Raw genomic sequence first — 20,284 nt, 5'->3', positions numbered from 1 at the left:
TACAATGAATCCACCATCCTCTACACCGCAAGGTGAAGCAACTACATCAACAACTATCGAAAACCCAATGAGTCATATACCCAAGCATGATGTTATTGTTTTTGGTGTGTCTACTGATTTAACTGATCTTAATTTACCAACCCATCTGGATATCTTGAGATATTATTTTTACTTAAGCAAACGTGCTAAAACAGAACAAAAAAAGTTTTCCCATAAATCATTCACTATTCAAGTACAAGATAAGTTGATTGGAATTTCGGAAAAACTTGGTATGGAAATAATGCTGAAAAAATAAATTGAATAAATTGCTTGACAAGTATCAAGAGCAAATCAATAGAAGAAACTATAGATACAATTGATGAGAAGTATCATACTAGGATGGTAAAAGAACCTCATCCTGTTATTTTGAGAGAACCCAATTCTGAACTGATTGGTTACGTAAGACTGGAACATCATGCTTGGGTATATGACTCATTGGGTTTTCGATAGTTGTTGATGTAGTTGCTTCATCTTGCGGTGTAGAGGATGGTGGATTCATTGTAAACTTTTTGATTTGGAATGGTCACTTCACTTATTATTTTTTTTTAATATTTTTTTATCTGAAATTAGCACTTCACACTTTGAGTTCTTCACAACGACTTAATGCATTCATAAAAACTGTTGCGTTATATATGGTCTACGACACGAGGTAATAAGAATGAAATGGTAATTTCAATTCTACCTGCTGCGTCTTGTGGTGGCTTAAAAAAAACAACACAAGCAATTTTACGATCTGCAATTGTGTCACAGTGATACCTTCATTTTTTAAAACGGTTGAGTAAAAAACCCACACAACTATGTTTACGAAATGCAAATGCACCACGGTGATGCCTTGGTTTTAAAAGGTTTGTAAAAACGCTAGATTCTCATAAATTTTTTTAATTTCTTTTCTATCACTAAGTTAAATTCATTTTTAGCACGCTTTTATTAGCTTGGCCTGTATGTAACGGAATCTTTGAGCTTAATTTTCACCGGTTTCTAGAAGTCTGATTAATTTGAAACTTTGCATACGTGTGAAGGACCGATGACAATGCGTTAATGTGATGCTGTGGTGACATAAGGTCAACGGCCATAAGGTCAGTTGGCCTTATCACCACTTTGAATGCCGATAAGTTTGATTGCAACTTTGCACACCTATCAAGGCTCGATGACAATGCATTATTAATGTGATGGTGTGGTTACATAAGGTCAACGGCCATAAGGTCAATTGGCCTTATTACCACATAGCCATTTGGCTGATTTTTTCATGTAAAGTGCAAAACCTGCGATTTTTTGAAATGTTTGTATGGTGAACCCGCAGGGGGGTTCCAGGGGGTTTGCCACTCGCATCGGTGGTTCGGGCCTCCAAAGTTAGGGCGGGTCGGTCATACAGTTGGACTAGATTGGAGCACTCTAAATGGGTCAAAGTGGGATTTTTTCAAAATTTTCCTCTACCCAAAAGTTCGACCCAAATTGGAGGACATCAGAATTCGTTTTAGAGGTATGGTTCCTTCGGCAAAGTTTCTTATTTTGATCCCTAGAATACGATTCTCGCGGAGCAATGAGCGATTTTTAAATCGACCCGCCCTAATATATATATATATATATTTTTTATTTAAATCTCTTTTAATACTCACGGTTTTTTGGAAAATGGGTACTTAACATTTTTAGTGCACTTTTGGTCGCTGGCTGCTTATTGGTGACGAAGGAGACCACTTTTGAGAGGGGCGGTTCCTTTACCTAGTGAAATACTTCAGGTGAGCGCTCCACGCGCAAACCCTCTTTTCTTGATCAAGCACCACTGGTCACGCAGGCTATCTCAGGATAGGTTAGCTTTTAGATTCATAGCTTTAAGTTAGGTTTTAACTCACTCGCGGAACGAAAGGCACATAGTGCCGCTGAATAAAGTTTAAGTTTAATAAAATTCAGGGCTGTCATGGAATCCAATTGTCGGAATCGGATTTAAAAACGACAAAAAAAATACTTTGTTGCCATGAAATCCAATGTTATCGATTTAATGTTCGGATTGGAATTAGTGTCGGTTTTAGGTGTCACAGAATCCGATAATATCGATTTTGCTATTGGAAACAAACCAATCAGTTAAATGCTGTTGGATTTAATTTTTTCATAGTTGTTTTTCTCTTGCAGTTGAATATTTTCTAAAAATTTAAGTAAATAAAGGTTTATTTTATAAAAATACTAGCAGACGTTGTTCTGCCCTAAATTTGGTCTATCTGCACACATTTTAATAAGCTTTTTCCGTCTAACTCTGCCCTACTCCCCTACACTTTTTTCTAATCTTTGTATTCACTCTCCCCCCGTATTTTTTGCTTCATCTATATACATCTTCGTCTCATTCTATCTCTTTCTCAGTCTCCTTCTCTCTTTTCTCTTCTCTCAAGTTTTTCTCATTCCTCTTCATCTCTTATTGCTGGTCCCAGAGGGTGGTATGTATTTTGTTCTAGTCCCATTCCGAGTCCCAGTCCTAGTCCTAATCCCAGTCCCAGTCCGTCTCTGGTATACTTCCCGGAAAAAAGCATCGTAAATACTAATATAGGCAAATTTATATACGAAATTTCAGGCAAATCGAATAGGACGTATGTAAATAGGTAATGGGTATTATTAATTCTTGTCTTTATTTCGGCTTCGCATGCATATTTATCAGTTTTCCCAGGTTGATGCGACTAAAACGAATATCACAATGAACTTTAGAGCTCTCAGCAACAGCTTTCATTTGATATCCATAATACACACACATTCTAGGGGTATCCGGGTCCATGTTTTGGCCTATATCTCGAGACCTTTGTCACTCAGCGGTGTAAAACTTACTCTGTATTATAGCACACATCAACAGCTTCAATTTGATACCCATAATATAAAAACACAATCTAGGTGTGTCCGGGTCCATGTATTGGCCTATGTCTGGAGACCGTAGTCACCCAGCGGTGTAAAACTTACTCTATACTAAATCATACATCAACAGCTTCAATTTGATACCCATAATATAAAAACACATTCTAGGTGTATCCGGGTCCACGTTTTGGCCTACATCTCGAGACCTTAGTCACCCAGCGGCATAAAACTTACTCTGCACTAAAGCACACATCAAGAGCTTCAATTTGATACCCATAATGTAAAACACATCCTAGTGTTACCCTGATCCAAGTTTTGGCCTATATCTCGAGACCCTAGTCACCAATAGGTATGAAAACTACCCTGTACAAAAGCAATCATCAACAGCTTCAATTTGATACCCGCATTGTAAAAACATTGTCTAGGCGTTCACGGGCCCACGTTTGGCCCATATATTCAGACCCTAGTCATCCAGGGGTATGAAAATTATCCTCTACTAAATCACTCATCAACAGCTTTTATTTGTTATCCATATTGTATAAACACATTCTAGGGGTACCCGCGTCCACGTTTTGGCCTATACCTCGAGACCCTAGTCACCCAGGGGTATGAAAATTATCCTGTACTATAGCACTCATTTGATATCCATATTGTATAAACACATTCTAGGGGTACCCGGGTCCACTTTTTGGGCTATATCTCGAGACCCTAGCCTCCCAGTTGTATGAAAATTATCCTGTACTATAGCACTCATCAACAGCTTTCATTTGATATCCATATTGTATAACCACATTCTAGGGGTACCCGGGTCCACGTTTTGGGCTATATCTCGAGACCCTAGCCTCCCAGTTGTATAAAAATTATTCTGTACTATAGCACTCAACAACAGCTTTGATTTGATATCCATATTGTATAAACACATTCTTGGGGTACCCGGGTCCACGTTTTGTTCTCAAGACCCTAGGCACGTAGCGAAAAAGAAGTAGACGTGGGCTGATTCTCAGACCTTCCCAATATGCTCACAAAGTTTCATGAGAATCGGTTCAGCCGTTTCGGAGGAGTTAAGCCTCTAACAACGTGACACAAGAATTTTATATATTAGAAATGTAAATTTACATATATTTTCATTCCTAATAGGGAAAAGCATAAAAATTCAATGCAAAACAGTATTTTGATTGAATTTATGGAGAAAGATCCAGATATTGAGAAGGGCTTCACGAAGCACTTCATCTAAAATCGTTGACACCGTGCTTCTACCTATACTCATGCTAGAATCCTTGCCAACTGATCTTTGATAGGATCCTTCAGCTAAAAATCGTAACGTAGCTGCTAGTTGCAGCACTGGCAGAAGTTTCGAGCGAGTTAAGCGTCTTTCAATTGTGTCCAATACCATTCGGAAAACCTGTTTTATTTATGCGATAGTATGCAATGTAACTGCAAATACACTATAAATATTTAGAAACCCACATCAAATGGATTGAAGCGATCTCTCAAAATTTTCCTTTTGACCTTCTCGCAACTTTCTTCTCCCAATAACATAAATGCTATAACTGCTGATGCCATTTTGATGCCAATAAATTTGTTTATTTCTGTTAGGTTAGGTTGAACTGGCCGGTCCATGAGGACCTCACATAGACTGAATAAGTCCGTAGTGTTACCAGAAGTTTGTTTTAACGACCAAACAGAAAAACCCTATCAAAAACCAGAACCTATGTTATAAAATAACTCCGTCCTCTTGGCAAATACTAGAAGCTTCCTGGGATTTAAGCCACTTGCTGCTTCTAGATCTGACAACTGTTTCACTCCTAATAGCTGGAGTTTTAGCCTGGCAAGCGCAGGGCAAGAACACAAAACGTACTCGATCGTTTCCTCCTCCAACCCGCACTTCCTACATCTGCTATCACTGACCAAGCCTAATTTAAAGGCATGTGACGCCAGAAGCAACTTTGTTAGTCTAAAGTTGAACGACCTGCACATAATCTTCGACACTTTACAGCCACGCGCTTGAACCCACGCCTTTCTTGCTTGATCGATCATGTGGACCTCTCGCCTTCGCTTAATTTCGCCCAGTCTAATTGGGACGTCTACGGAGCAAGCTTCAAGGGATGAGCCCTTTTTAGCTAGTTCATCCGCTTTTCCATTCCCATCTATTCCTATATGCCCTGGGAACCAGGCTTCTCCCTGTCCCGATTCTCTTCAGGGACTGCTTACACTCTAACACGCATTTAGATGCTGTGCTATGCGAGATTATTGCCTTAATTGCTGCTTGACTGTGAATATAAAAGTTAACACGATTGCAGCTTGGGCTATTTTCCTCCAGGGTTTCTACTGCTTTAGTTACGGCTACCATTTCCGCTTGGAAAACGCTACAGTAATCCGGCAGCCTCTAGGATCTGTTTACTTCCAGATCAGCACAGTATTCCGCAGACCCTACTCCTTCCACTACTTTGGAACCATCTGTGTACACATGTATCGCCTCGTCCGCCATTTGAGCACACTTGCGCCAACCGTCCACCTATATTGTGGCCTTAAGATCGCCCTCGAAGCGCAGATAGGGAATCAGGTAGTCTGTTCGTCTTGTGATTGATGACGCTATACTACTATGGCCGTATAGTCGGCGCTCAAGCTGCCCCGAGGCACCGAGCCTGGTTGCAGTTGTTAACGCTATGTTCTTTGCTACCAGGTCTACAGGTGGAGTGTGCAGAATGGCATACAGTGCAGCTGTCGGGGTTGTTGGTCAGGGCTCCCGCTAATGCTAAGCATTGATAGTCTAGGTTTCTCCTGTAGGGTCACCCCTCCTAACTTAGGCCTGATCCAATTTGGGACCTTGTACCTCTTTGTAAACAAGAGCATATCCGCCTTATCCGCGTTGATTTTCAACCCGACATTTGATGCCCAGGTATGAATATCCCGAAGCGCCCGATCCATCAAAGAGCTAATCGTTGGAAGGCACTTTCCACTTATGACAATTGCAACGTCATCCGCGTAAGCCGTAAGTTTTACGGGTCCCTCATCAAATCGCCTGAGCAGTTGGTTGATGACCAGCGTCCACAGCAGAGGTGATAGCACCCCTCCCTGCGGCGTTCCCCTGTCCACTGATTTCGTGGCCTCGTACAGTCCCCATTGTGATGTAATCTTCCTTCAATTTAACATGCAGCCGATCCATCTGGTTAAGGCTGGACGTACTTTAATGTAATAAAGACCATCCATAATCGCCCTTTTAGAAACATTATTGAAAACCCGGCAATGTCTAAGAAGACTCCTAGAACATATTCCAGGGCTTTCTCTACGCTTATTTCCACCCTATGCAATGCGGTGTGTACCGATTTGCCTTTGGTGTACGCATGTTGTGTTGTGGAGAGCAGCTTTTCATCCACGTTGGACTTTATGTACACATCTATCAGCCTCTCAAAGGTTTTGAGCAGAAATGATGTTAAGCTAATGGGTTTATAATCTTTGGGATACACGTGACCGATCTTCCCCGCCTTTGGTAGAAAAGCTACACGAGCAGTTCTCCAAGAGTGCGGTAATTGATTCAGTCTTATGCACCCATCGAATATTATTTTAAGCCATTCCACGACCGCCCTACTTGAAACTTGTAGCATGGCGGGGAATATACCATCTGGGCCCGGCGATTTAAACTTAGGAAACCTCCTCACTGCCCACTCGATCTTTGTATCGGTCACCAAGCCCGGCACTACGCGCTCCGTTATCGAAGTGTAAGTGCTGTCTGCTGCCTATTCTAAACCATCTCCCGATGAGAAATGTGTATCGAGAAGCACCACAAGGGATTCCTCACTATTACGTGACCATTCCCGTTCTCTTTTTTTATTAGTCCCTGGATTATATTTCCCTTTGCTAGGACTTTTCTCTACCGTGCTGTTTCGATGGAGCACTCTATGTCCGTACAGAAACTTTTCCATGAGATTCTCTTCGCCTTGGAAATTTCACGCTTGTAGATCCTCAGTAGATCCCTGTACTCGCCCCGATGCGCTTCGCTTTCCGCGGTCTTTGCTAGCTTAAACATTTCTTTTACCTGTCTTCTTAGAAGACTCAGCTCATTGCTCCACCATGGCGGATTTGCTTATCCTCTTAATCTTCTTAGAGGGCAAGCTTTGTTATGCGCAGTTATAAGCGTCCTTGTTAGGAATTCATTAGACTTCTCCAGTTCTTCCACATTGGCAACCCCTTTGGGTTGTCCCAGTTTCGTTTCCACCTGTTTCTGAAATTTAGTCCAGTTTGTTGACCTAGGGTTTCTAAAGGTTCCTCCCTTCTCTACCATTTTTAGGGGGATGCTGAAGCTGATATACGCATGGTCGGAGAACGATGGTCTAACAAAAACCATCCAATTATACCTTGATATATCACGTTAGGAGCTCAGTGTAATATCCAAAACATTGCTGGGTGTTGGACCAATGTATGTAGGGACAAGAACCATCCAATCATACCTTTATATATCACGTTCGGAGCTCAGTCTAATATCCAAAACATTGCTGGATGTTGGACCAATGTATGTAGGGACATTTCCCCTGTTGGCTATCTGCAAATTGGTTTGCAGGATGTAACAAAATAGAGATTATCCTCATTTGTATCTGCTCCTCCCCATGCATTGTGGTGCGCATTTCCATCCGCGCCTATGACCAACCGCCCTTTGCGCCCTTCGTCCTGTACTAGCCACTTGCACTCCATCGGTGGAACCTCCGCAGCATGGGCCATGTAGCAGGATGCCAGGATAAGTGCCTGCTTATACGAAGTCCTCAGTAGTGTAATTAGGCAGCATATATGAATGCAGCTGTTTCCTTACCATTACTACAGCTCGAACCCGTCCTTCCGTTTGCCCATATTAAACGCCAAATCCGCGCGCGCTAAGGCCAGAAACCTTTCCTCCCGATGAGAGCCACGGCTCTTGGATCAGCGGCACGTCAAACGAACCCTCCTCAAGGGTTAGGAGGAGTTCGCTCGACGCCACTTTTCTGTGTTGAAGGTTATCTGTAGGACTCGCAGCACCATGGGGCTGTTTGTCCCCCTCCAGCACTTTCGTCGTGACGTCATCGTCCTCCCCTTGCCCTTTTGGTTTAGAGTGTTCGAAACCCCCTTCAACCTCTTGTAACTGTTGTGCCGGGTGTTCTTCTGTGCGACTCACAGCACCACCTGGCTGTTGGTCCTCTTCTAACACCTTCATGGTGACGTCGACTACCTCCACCTGTCTTTTTTCCCTTAGGCTTTTGAGGTCCTTTTCGACTTCGCCCACTTCCAGCGTGTTAGGATTTTTATACTCGGGACTTCTTTTCCCGAGTCGCATGTAAATTTTGCCAGTGCCAAAGGACATTTTGCCAAGCTGCGTGTACAAAATATCCTCCGCCTGCTTGTTTATTTGGAACATGTAGAACTGTCCTTCCTCCGTAGGCCGAGATACAGTAATTACCTTCCAATAATGTGTCTGTATGTTCGGATTCTGATTATGCAGAAGTCGCAGTGTATCCTCCGACTTCATCACGCATGGTATCCATACCTTAACTTTTGGTACCGTGGTGATTTGCGCGTTATCCACCACCTCAAACCGCGCGTTCGTGCCTTGCCTTTGGAGGTTTGGAACCACTTCCTCCAGCCACCGCAAGCTCGCGATGTTCTCGCACGCTCTCTTCTTAACACCATTATACCATCCCCCCGAATCAAAGGTTGGAAATAGCTTACTTGGTTGTTCTCGAATCATCTTAAGCATTAAGCTAATAAGCTCCCTTTCTACAGATCTCCACCTTTCACTCTGTCCGAAAGGACTGTTACGATCAACCAGCGCCACAGTCAGTGACTGCTTGGCCACATCACTCATCTTCTCGGGAAAAACTGGCGTCTTATTGTTAACTTCCTTTGGCACCTCCGAGAAAGCCGGTGTCTTAGCTTTAACTTCCTTTAGCACCGCCGAGGAAGCCGGAGTTTTAGCGTTACCTCCCTTTGGCTTATCTCCTACTTCCGTAGTTGGAACTTCCCTCTAACTCACAGCTTTCGAGGTAGTTGCTGCCTCGCTATTGGGGCCCATCTGTCTTACAGCTTTGGGCCTTCTTGTCTTGTCTATGCAACTGCGCTGCCTCGCGGCTCTGGGACTGGGTCCTTTCTGCCTCTTGAAAGCAGGCTTTTCGTCTTCCTCCGAACGTTGCCTCTTCATTCTGCTATTCGACGCTTCTTCCTCCTCGTACCGGTTGCAGAACCGAGGGTTTCAAGCAGCAAACCTTTTGAACTGCCTTCGACCTACTTCTACCGCCTCATGGGCCCATTCCAAACGCTCGATCTCCACTTGGATCGACCACTGATCCCAGGCGTTGGACAATTCTTAGTGCTGCACGGTACTGCGAGAGAGCGCTTTTACTTCATCTGCTCCGTACCCTTCTCCACTCTTCTACTCCGTTTTCATTTGCGTGCTTTTCCAACACGGAGTTCATTGAATCAGCACTACTCTCGCTCCACGAGTCCGACGCATCGCTTAATGCGTATTTGTCGTCTTTGGCTTGCGGCTCAATCCACCTCTTATCATCCTCCTTATTACAATTTGGTAATGAGTCGTTCATCTTGGTCGTACGACCACCTGCCTTACAAGGCGGGCTCAGCGGTCCAATATTATATGCGGGGAAAGAACCGTCAGCCACAGCAAAACAGCTGATTTGAACATCGCTTTTATTTACTTTAGACAACAGCAAAACCAATACCGTTTTATGACACCAATTTAAATCAATATTGGTTTGTTATTCCGACAAAACGCAAAGCCGCACCGCTTTTATTAAGTAGCGCCCGAGAGTAAATATAATTAGGTGTTCGCCGAAATTCAAATATTAAAACTTTGGGTAGTGGCCACCTAGTAGTGAAAAAATAAAAAAAAACAAGTAAGGAAGGCTAAGTTCGGGTGTAACCGAACATTACATACTAAGATGAGAGCTTAGCTGCCTTGGTTTCGTAGATGGTTTATAATAATAATAATTAATAATATTTGGGAAATATCGACCAAAGGTGAAATTTTTTATGACGATCCAAAATTGTGGACCAGGGTGACCCAGAACATCATCTGTCGGGTACCGTTAATTTATTTATATATACAATACCATGAACAGTATTCCTTCCATTATTCCAAGGGCTTTTGATTTCGCCCTGCAAAACTTTTTCATTTTCTTCTACTTAGTGTGGTAGGTGTCACACCCATTTTACCAGGTTTTTTATAAAGTTGTATTTTGCGCCAAAAAACCAATCCAATCACCATGTTTCATCCCTTTTTTCGTATTTGGTATAGAATTATGACATTTTTTTCATTTTTCGAAATTTTCGAGATCGAAAAAGTGGGCGTGGTCATAGTCGGATTTCGCCCATTTTTAACACCAAGATAAAGTGAGTTCAGATAGGTTCGTGAACTAAGTTTAGTAAAGATATATCGATTTTTGCTCAAGTTATCGTGTTAAGGACCGAGCGGAAGGACAGACGTTCGATTGTGTCTTAAAACTGGGTGTGGCTTCAACCGATTTCGCCCATGTTCACAGAAAACAGTTATCGTCATAGAAGCTATGCTCTTGCTAAATTTCACAAGGATTGGTAAATTTCTGTTCGACTTATGGCATTAAAAGTATTCTAAACAAATTAAATGGAAAAGGCGAAGCCACGCCCATTTTGAAATTTTCTTTTATTTTTATATTTTGTTGCACCATATCATTACCTTAATTTAATGTTGACATAATTTACTTATATACTGTAAAAATATTAAATTTTTTGTTAAAATTTGACTTAAATTTTTTGTTTTTAAGTGGGGGTGTTCGTCATCCGATTTTGCTAACTTTTATTTAGAACACATATAGTAATAGGAGTAACATTCCTGCCAAATTTCATCATGATATCTTCAACGACTGCCAAATTACAGCTTGCAAAACTTTTAAATTACCTTCTTTTAAAAGTGGGCGGTGCCACGCCCATTGTCCAAAATTTTACTAATTTTCTATTCTCCGTCATAAGGTCAACCCACCTACCAAGTTTCGTCGCTTTATCCGATTTTGGTAATGAATTATCGCAATTTTTCGGTTTTTCGAAACTTTCGGTATCGAAAAAGTGGGCGTGGTTATGGTCCGATTTCGTTCATTTTAAATAGCGATCTGTGATCAGTGCCCAGGAACTTACATACCAAATTTCATTAAGATACCTCAAAAATTTACTCAAGTTATCGTGTTAACGGACAGACGGACGGACATGGCTAAATGAATTTCGTTTTTCGCCCAGATCATTTTGATATATAGAAGTCTATATCTATCTCGATTAGTTTATGCCGTTACGGGACACCGTTAGATCCGCACAGACCAGCCACCCGCGAACAATAATTGAACTATTAATTACTAAGAGGAAAACATTTTGAATACTGATAAAAAAATAAATATTATTCTTATTTACATATATCACTCAAATAAGCAATGCAATAATTAATTCCTTAGGGCAGAGCCGGCCACACAAATACTAAAACAATTGCATAAGTGTATGTAAAAATTGAGTGACAACTCCCCACAGTGTGCTAAAAGAAAATGTGGACTGTGAAGTTTGAAATTAAAAAGGACTTTGGTTATTCGATTTCAAGCTAATTCCGACTATATTTACTTATATTCGTATAACTAGGAACGCGGAAGTCGAGCTAGCCAGATAAAACTTTTTTATAAAAGAAGGTATGGTGTTTCTTCAATGCAAAATTTACTTAAAAAACTCGCTTTTTCATTAAGAAAGAGCTATAAAACAAAGTAAATGTAAATATAGAAATATATATTTTCAAAACATAAAGTTATTCAATAAAAAAAAAAAAATTATAAAAATTAATAAAACTAAGTAGAACGTATAAAAGGTTACTTATATTAAATTGTCAATATTTATTAATAATTAATTAATTATTATTAATTATTATTATCTAAATTGCCAATATTAATATGTATGTTCAAAGGAACTTAATAATATTAACTAAAACTTATTAAAAGTCACTTAACTTTGAAGCATATTGTTTTTATTATGTGCCCAAAAAGTAGCATGGACTTTTCCTTTTGCATTCACTGTTGATTTTAGTGAGTGACAAGCGAAAGCAAACGATCGTGATCACACATCGTTAGTGTCGGTGTGAAAATACGAACTCAAATTGCACAATGTGCAACTTTTGGCCGGCTTTTCCTTAGGGAGCAGTAACGAATTACAGACTGCATTAGTACTCCAATAAAAATTTAAAATCGACATGATTAAAGTAGACGTAGATAATAGGGGGACTCATTTAAGCACATAAATTTATAAGGTGTAAAATTATATCCGTTTACAAACATTGTTATATGAACGCACCTAGTAATATGCCTTATAAACTTAATTGTCGATCAGCTGTTTTATTGTAAAAAAAAAAAATGTCATTATTATTAAATAAAAAATGCCAAGGTTAAGTGAAAAATTAAAACTAAAACGTCTTTACAAAGATATTCTTGTAAATGACTTGCTGATGTTGGAGATTTCTGATTAAAATGACGGTAATATTTGTGCTTTTGGCCAGATGGTTGTATAGTAACCATTTCCATTGCGGCCGCCGTAGTGTGATGGGTAGCGTGCTCCGCCTATCACACCGTATGCCCTGGGTTCAACTCCCGGGCAAAGCAACATCAAAATTTTAGAAATAAGATTTTTCAATTAGAAGAAAATTTTTCTAAGCGGGTCGCCCCTCGGCAGTGTTTGGCAAGCACTCCGGGTGTATTTCTGCCATGAAAAGCTCTCAGTGAAAACTCATCTGCTTTGCAGATGCCGTTCGGAGTCGGCATAAAACATGTAGGTCCCGTCCGGCCAATTTGTAGGGAAAATCAAGAGGAGCACGACGCAAATTGGAAGAGAAGCTCGGCCTTAGATCTCTTCGGAGGTTATCGCGCCTAAAATTTTTTTTTTTTTTATTTATTGCAGAGAATAAAAAAAGGAAAGAGGACGAAATTTGGGAAGATTTCACTGTAGCTATGGTTGCATTCACTGAGATAAGGTATGGGTGTGTTTTTGTTCACCGTTCCGTCCCTAAATCTAACCATGGACTGACTTGGACGAAAGAAGGTTTCGAACACTTTCTCGTGTTGTATGACTTGGTAGAGGACGACGAAATATTCAACGGTCCGCGCTCTTGCAAGCAGTTCTCGTTATAAACGCAACTTTTAGTTGTTTTATATCGCCTGGGATCAAGTGGGGAGGATGCCACGATAAGCAAAATTGCGAGTTTCTTTGGTGTTAGCGATGGCGGAGTAATACAGGTAGAACTTAATTTTTTTTTTTATACTCAGTTGATTGGATAACGGTTGGTTGTACAGGTATAAAGGAATCGAGATAGATATAGACTTCCATATATTAAAATCATCAGTATCGAAAAAAAATTCGATTGAGCTATGTCCGTCCGTCTGTCCGTTAACACGATAACTTGAGTAAATTTTGAGGTATCTTGATGAAATTTGGTATGTAGGTTCCTGGGCACTCATCTCAGATCGCTATTTAACACGCCCACTTTTTCGATATCGAAAATTTCGAAAAATCGAAAAAGTGCGATAATTCATTACCAAATATGGATTAAGCGATGAAACTCGGTAGGTGAGTTGAACTTATGACGCAGAATAGAAAACTAGTAAAATTTTGGACAATGGGCGTGGCACCGTCCACTTTTAAAAGAAGGTAATTTAGTAGTTTTGCAAGCTGTAATTTGGCAGTCGTTGAAGATATCATGATGAAATTTGGCAGGAACGTTACTCTTATTACTATATGTCTGCTTAATAAAAATTAGCAAAATCGGAGAAAGACCACGCCCACTTTAAAAAAATATTTTTTTTAAATTCAAATTTTAAAAGAAAAGTTAATATCTTTACAGTATATAAGTAAATTATGTCAACATTCAACTCCAGTAATGATAAGGTGCAACAAAATACAAAAATAAAAGAAAATTTCAAAATGGGCGTGACTCCGCCCTTTTTCATTTAATTTGTCCAGGATACTTTTAATGCCATAAGTTGACCAAAAATTTACCAATCCTTGTGAAATTTGGTAGAGGCTTAGATTCTAGGCCGATAACTGTTTTCTGTGAAAAAGGGCGAAATCGGTTGAAGCCACGCCCAGTTTTTATACACAGTCGACCGTCTGTCCTTCCGCTCGGCCGTTAACACGATAACTTGAGCAAAAATCGATATATCTTTCCTAAACTCAGTTCACGTACTTATCTGAACTCACTTTGTATTGGTGTAAAAAATGGCCGAAATCCGACTATGACCACGCCCACTTTTTCGATATCGAAAATTACGAAAAATGAAAAAAATGCCATAATTATATACCAAATACGAAAAAAGGGATGAAACATGGTAATTGTATTGGTCTATTGACGCAAAATATAACTTTAGAAAAAAACTTGGTAAAATGGGTGTGACACCTACCATATTAATTAGAAGAAAATGAAAAAGTTTTGCAGGGCGAAATCAAAAGCTCTTGGAGTCTTGGAAGGAATAGTGTTCGTGGTATTACATATATAAATAAATTAGCGGTACCCGACAGATGATGTTCTGGATCACCCTGGTCCACATTTTGGTCGATATCTCGAAAAAGCCTTCACATATACAACTTAAGGCCACTCCCTTTTAAAACCCTCATTAATACCTAATTTGATACCCATATCGCACAAACACATTCTAGAGTCACCCCTGGTCCACGTTTATGGCGGTATCTCTAAAAGGCGTCCACAAATAGAACTAAGGCCCACTCCTTTTTAAAATACTCATTACAAAAAATTCTAGAGTCACCCCTGGCCCACCTTTATGGCGATATTTCGAAAAGGCGTCCACCTATAGAACTAAGGCCTACGCCCTTTTAAAATACTCATTAACACCTTTCATTTGATACCCATATCGTACAAACAAATTCTAGAGTCACCCCTGGTCCACCTTTATGGCGATATTTCGAAAAGGCGTCCACCTATAGAACTAAGGCCCACGCCCTTTTAAAATACTCATTAACACTTTTCATTTGATACCCATATAGTACAAACAAATTCAAGAGTCACCCCTGGTCCACGTTTATGGCGATATCTCGAAAAGGTGTCCACATATAGAACTAAGGCCCACTCGTTTTTAAAATACTCATTAACACCTTTCATTTGATACCCATATCGTACAAACAAATTCTAGAGTCGCCCCTGGTCCACCTTTATGGCGATATTTCGAAAAGGCGTCCACCTATAGAACTAAGGCCCACGCCATTTTAAAATATTCATTAACACCTTTCATTTGATACCCATATTGTACAAACGCATTCTAGAGGCACCCCTGGTCCACTTTTATAACGATATTCCGAAAAGGCGTCCACCTGTAGAACTAAGGCCCACTCCCTTTTAAAATACTAACTAACACCTTTCATTTGATACCCATATAGTACAAAAAAATTCTAGAGTCACCCCTGGTCCACGTTTATGACGATATCTCGAAAAGGCATCCACACATAGAACTAAGGCCCACTCCTTTTTAAAATACTCATTAACACCTTTCGTTTGATACCCATATTGTACAAACGCATTCTAGAGTCAACCCTGGTCCACTTTTATAACGATATTCCGAAAAGGCGTCCACCTATAGAACTAAGGCCCACTCCCTTTTAAAATACTCACTAACACCTTTCATTTGATACCCATATAGTACAAAAAAATTCTAGAGTCACCCCTGGTCCACCTTTATGGCGATATTTCGAAAAGGCTTCCACCTATAGAACTAAGGCCCACGTCCTTTTAAAATACTCATTAACACCTTTCATTTGATACCCATATCGTACAAACAAATTCTAGAGTCACCTCTGGTCCACGTTTATGGCGATATCTCGAAAAGGCGTCCACCTATAGAACTAAGGCCCACGCCCTTTCAAAATACTCATTAACACCTTTCATTTGATACCCATATAGTACAAACAAATTCTAGAGTCACCCCTGGTCCACGTTTATGGCGATATCTCGAAAAGGCGTCCACATATAGAACTAAAGCCCACTCCTTTTCAAAATACTCATTAACACCTTTCATTTGATACCCATATCGTACAAACACATTCTAGAGTCAACCCTGGTCCACTTTTATGGCGATATCTCGAAAAGGCGTCCACCTATAGAACTAAGGCCCACGCCCTTTCAAAATACTCATTAGCACCTTTCATTTGATACCCATATAGTACAAACAAATTCTAGAGTCACCCCTGGTCCACGTTTATGGCGATATCTCGAAAAGGCGTCCACATATAGAACTAAAGCCCACTCCTTTTCAAAATACTCATTAACACCTTTCATTTGATACCCATATCGTACAAACAAATTCTAGAGTCACCCCTGGTCCACGTTTATGGCGATATCTCGAAAAGGCGTCCACATATAGAACTAAAGCCCACTCCTTTTCAAAATACTCATTAACACCTTTCATTTGATACCCATATCGTACAAACAAATTCTAGAGTCACCCCTGGTCCACCTTTATGGCGATATTTCGAAAAGGCGTCCACCTATAGAACTAAGGCCCACGCCCTTTTAAAATACTCATTAACACTTTTCATTTGATACCCATATAGTACAAACAAATTCTAGAGTCACCCCTGGTCCACGTTTATGGCGATATCTCGAAAAGGCGTCCACATATAGAACTAAAGCCCACTCCTTTTCAAAATACTCATTAACACCTTTCATTTGATACCCATATCGTACAAACAAATTCACCCCTGGTCCACGTTTATGACGATATCTCGAAAAGGCATCCACACATAGAACTAAGGCCCACTCCTTTTTAAAATACTCATTAACACCTTTCGTTTGATACCCATATTGTACAAACGCATTCTAGAGTCAACCCTGGTCCACCTTTATGGCGATATTTCGAAAAGGCTTCCACCTATAGAACTAAGGCCCACGTCCTTTTAAAATACTCATTAACACCTTTCATTTGATACCCATATCGTACAAACAAATTCTAGAGTCACCTCTGGTCCACGTTTATGGCGATATCTCGAAAAGGCGTCCACATATAGAACTAAAGCCCACGCCCTTTCAAAATACTCATTAACACCTTTCATTTGATACCCATATAGTACAAAAAAATTCTAGAGTCACCCCTGGTCCACGTTTATGGCGATATCTCGAAAAGGCGTCCACATATAGAACTAAGGCCCACTCCTTTTTAAAACACTTATTAACACCTTTCGTTTGATACCCATATTGTACAAACACATTCTAGAGTCAACCCTGGTCCACTTTTATGGCGATATCTCGAAAAGGCGTCCACCTATAGAACTAAGGCCCACGCCCTTTTAAAATACTCATTAACACCTTTCATTTGATACCCATATAGTACAAACAAATTCTAGTCACCCCTGGTCCACGTTTATGGCGATATCTCGAAAAGGCGTCCACATATAGAACTAAAGCCCACTCCTTTTCAAAATACTCATTAACACCTTTCATTTGATACCCATATCGTACAAACAAATTCTAGAGTCACCCCTGGTCCACCTTTATGGCGATATCTCGAAAAGGCGTCCACCTATAGAACTAAGGCCCACGCCCTTTTAAAATACTCATTAACACCTTTCATTTGATACCCATATTGTACAAACGCATTCTAGAGTCACCCCTGGTCCACTTTTATAACGATATTCCGAAAAGGCGTCCACCTATAGAACTAAGGCCCACTCCCTTTCAAAATACTCATTAGCACCTTTCATTTGATACCCATATAGTACAAACAAATTCTAGAGTCACCCCTGGTCCACCTTTATGGCGATATCTCGAAAAGGCGTCCACCTATTGAACTTAGGCCCACTCCCTTTTAAAATTATTATTAACACATTTCATTTGATACCCATATCGTACAAACAAATTCTAGAGTCAGGCCTGGTCCACCTTTATGGCGATATCCCTAAATGGCGTCCATCTATAGAACTATGGCCCACTTCCTCTTAATACAAACACATTCCAGGGTTACCCTAGGTTCTTTTTACAACATGGTGATTTCCCCTTACTTTGTCTCCACAGCTCTCAACTGAGTATGTAATGTTCGGTTACACCCGAACTTAGCCTTCCTTACTTGTTTTTAATAATAATTAATTCCAAATCTTTATATAGCACATGACGAATAGAATATTTCAAGCCATTTTAAAGCTGAGACAGCAGTTTGTGTACTGGCCAGACAGTGCTGAGCGTCAAAGTTTAGTAGCTGAAACTTTTCTCGAGTTGTCCACTGTATTGGCTTTGTCGACGGCATTGAAATAAAGTTAGCCGAGAAACCGCTTGACGATCAGGAAGCTTACTTTTCTCGGAAGCATGTGTATTCGTTGAAAGCGAAAGCTGTATGCGACTATAAGCTACGAATCCGTCATTTGGTACTGGGCTTCCCTGGAAGTGTTCATGATGCCAGAATATACAACAATTGTAGTTTAGTGGCCCAATCTTCAAGCTTGTTTACAAGTGCGCAATGGCTGGCAGGCGACAATGCTTATAAATTAAAAAGTACTGTTATAACCCCCTTCAGACCTACCCCTACAGAAATGACTTCTCATCAGCGAAATGCATTTAACCGATAATTCGGCCATTACCGAATAAGAATTGAGCATTGTTATGGTATATTGAAGGAACGCTTTAACAGTTTAAAAGAGCTCAGAGTTACGTTACTGGATGATGAGTCAGTTAAATTTGCTTGTAGGTGGATATTAGTATGTGCAATACTTCACAACATTGTAATACAGCAACAAGACGATACGATTGACATAACCGACATAAGGTGATTTTAGAGCGAGAATGAAGAGGGCCCCTGAAACACCAAACTGGTCTACCAGCGAAGGTGAAGCAAAACGGCGTGCTACGCCACCCGTCTTCCCTTTTTAAACGGTTTTATTTAGCTTGAGTTGACAGCCCGCATGGCCGCATGAACGGCTGCACGGCCGTTGTGAACGAATCTTGTAATTGAAATTTAAGTAACTTCCCGATAAGCTACAAGCATGAAACTTGGAATATAGTTCAGAACCCGATGACAATGCAATAATAAGAAAAAAATCGCCGCTAGGTGGCGCATGGATCGAGATATTCACAAAAATCTCTTTGCAGCCCGGTTTCGCTCATATTTGGAACACATAATACATACAAGAATAGAAAGCGACCTATGAAAAAAATCGCCGCTAGGTGGCGCATGGATCGAGATATTCGCAAAAATCGTATTTGTGGACCGATTTGGCTCATATTTGGAACACTTAATACATACAAGAATAGAAATCGACCTGTATGATATTCACAAAAAATCGTATTTGTGGTCCGATTTGGTCCATATTTGGAACACATAACACATACATGAATAGAAAGCGACCTATGATGCCCGATTTGGCTCATATTTAGAACAAATATTGCATACAGTCCGGTAGAGGTGACATCAAAATATTTTGGAGTTGGTGGAGGGACAAGCATACGTGGCGCAGAGTCGAGTAAAGTCTTTGGAAGGATTATGTATTGAGGACTCAGGTTGTAACAAATTGTCAGTAAATAGCCTTGTAATAATGAGTCACTAAATGAACTAAATAGAATGAGAAATAATAGGCAATTAAATAAAGACTAAAAACTTGAAAATAAAATAATTAAAAAAAATTTTTTTAAGTTAAACGGTTTTATTGAAAACAATACTTACATGAGGTAATAATAATACGAAAAGCTAGAAAATAATTAGGTAGGTCGTAGGTACTAGTCATCACACTCCCAACGCTTTTATTTAATTGTCTGATCAACGGCCTAGATTGATAAGGAGTGTGATGACTAGTACCTACCTAATTATTTTATAATTTTTCGTATTATTATTACTTCATGTAAGTATTGTTTTCAATAAAACCGTTTAACTTAAACATTTTTTTATATCAGCTGAGTAGAACTCACAGAGTATATTAACTTTGTTCGCATAACGGTAATCCGTAACGGCATAAACTAATCGAGATAGATATACACTTCTGTATATCAAAATAATCTGGGTGAAAAAAGGAGTTCATTTAGCCATGTCCGTCTGTCCGTCCGTCTGTCCGTCCGTCTATAAACACGATAACTTAAGTAAATTTTGAGGTATATTGATGAAATTTGGTATGTAGGTTCCTGGGCGTTCAGTTCAGATCGCTATTTAAAATGAACGAAATCAGACTACAACCACGCCCACTTTTTCGATATCGAAAATTTCGAAAAACCGAAAAAGTGCGATAACTCATTACCAAATACGGATAAAGCGATCAAACTTGGTAGGTGCGTTGACCTTATGACGCAAAATAGAAGATTAGAAAAATTTTGGACAATGGTCGTGGCACCGCCCACTTTTAAAAGAAGGTAATTTAAAAGTTTTGCAAGCTGTAATTTGGCAGTCGTTGAAGATATCAT

The 20,284-nt window shown here is 40.0% G+C and overlaps 1 protein-coding gene and 1 pseudogene across 6 annotated transcripts in view; both read left to right on the top strand.

Moving 5' to 3' along the window:
• Ca-beta (Ca2+-channel-protein-beta-subunit) overlaps window positions 1–20,284 on the top strand; it is a 1,568,477-nt gene that overhangs the window by 576,912 nt on the left and 971,281 nt on the right. The window lies entirely within an intron of this gene.
• On the top strand, window positions 12,287–18,666 carry LOC137239652 (putative nuclease HARBI1; annotated as a pseudogene).

The sequence above is a fragment of the Eurosta solidaginis genome, chromosome 2 (assembly GCF_040869045.1).
Source record: "Eurosta solidaginis isolate ZX-2024a chromosome 2, ASM4086904v1, whole genome shotgun sequence".
Classification (NCBI taxonomy): Eukaryota; Metazoa; Arthropoda; class Insecta; order Diptera; family Tephritidae; genus Eurosta; species Eurosta solidaginis.
Note: the sequence above shows the minus strand (reverse complement) of the source record. Positions and strands in the feature narration are given on the sequence as shown.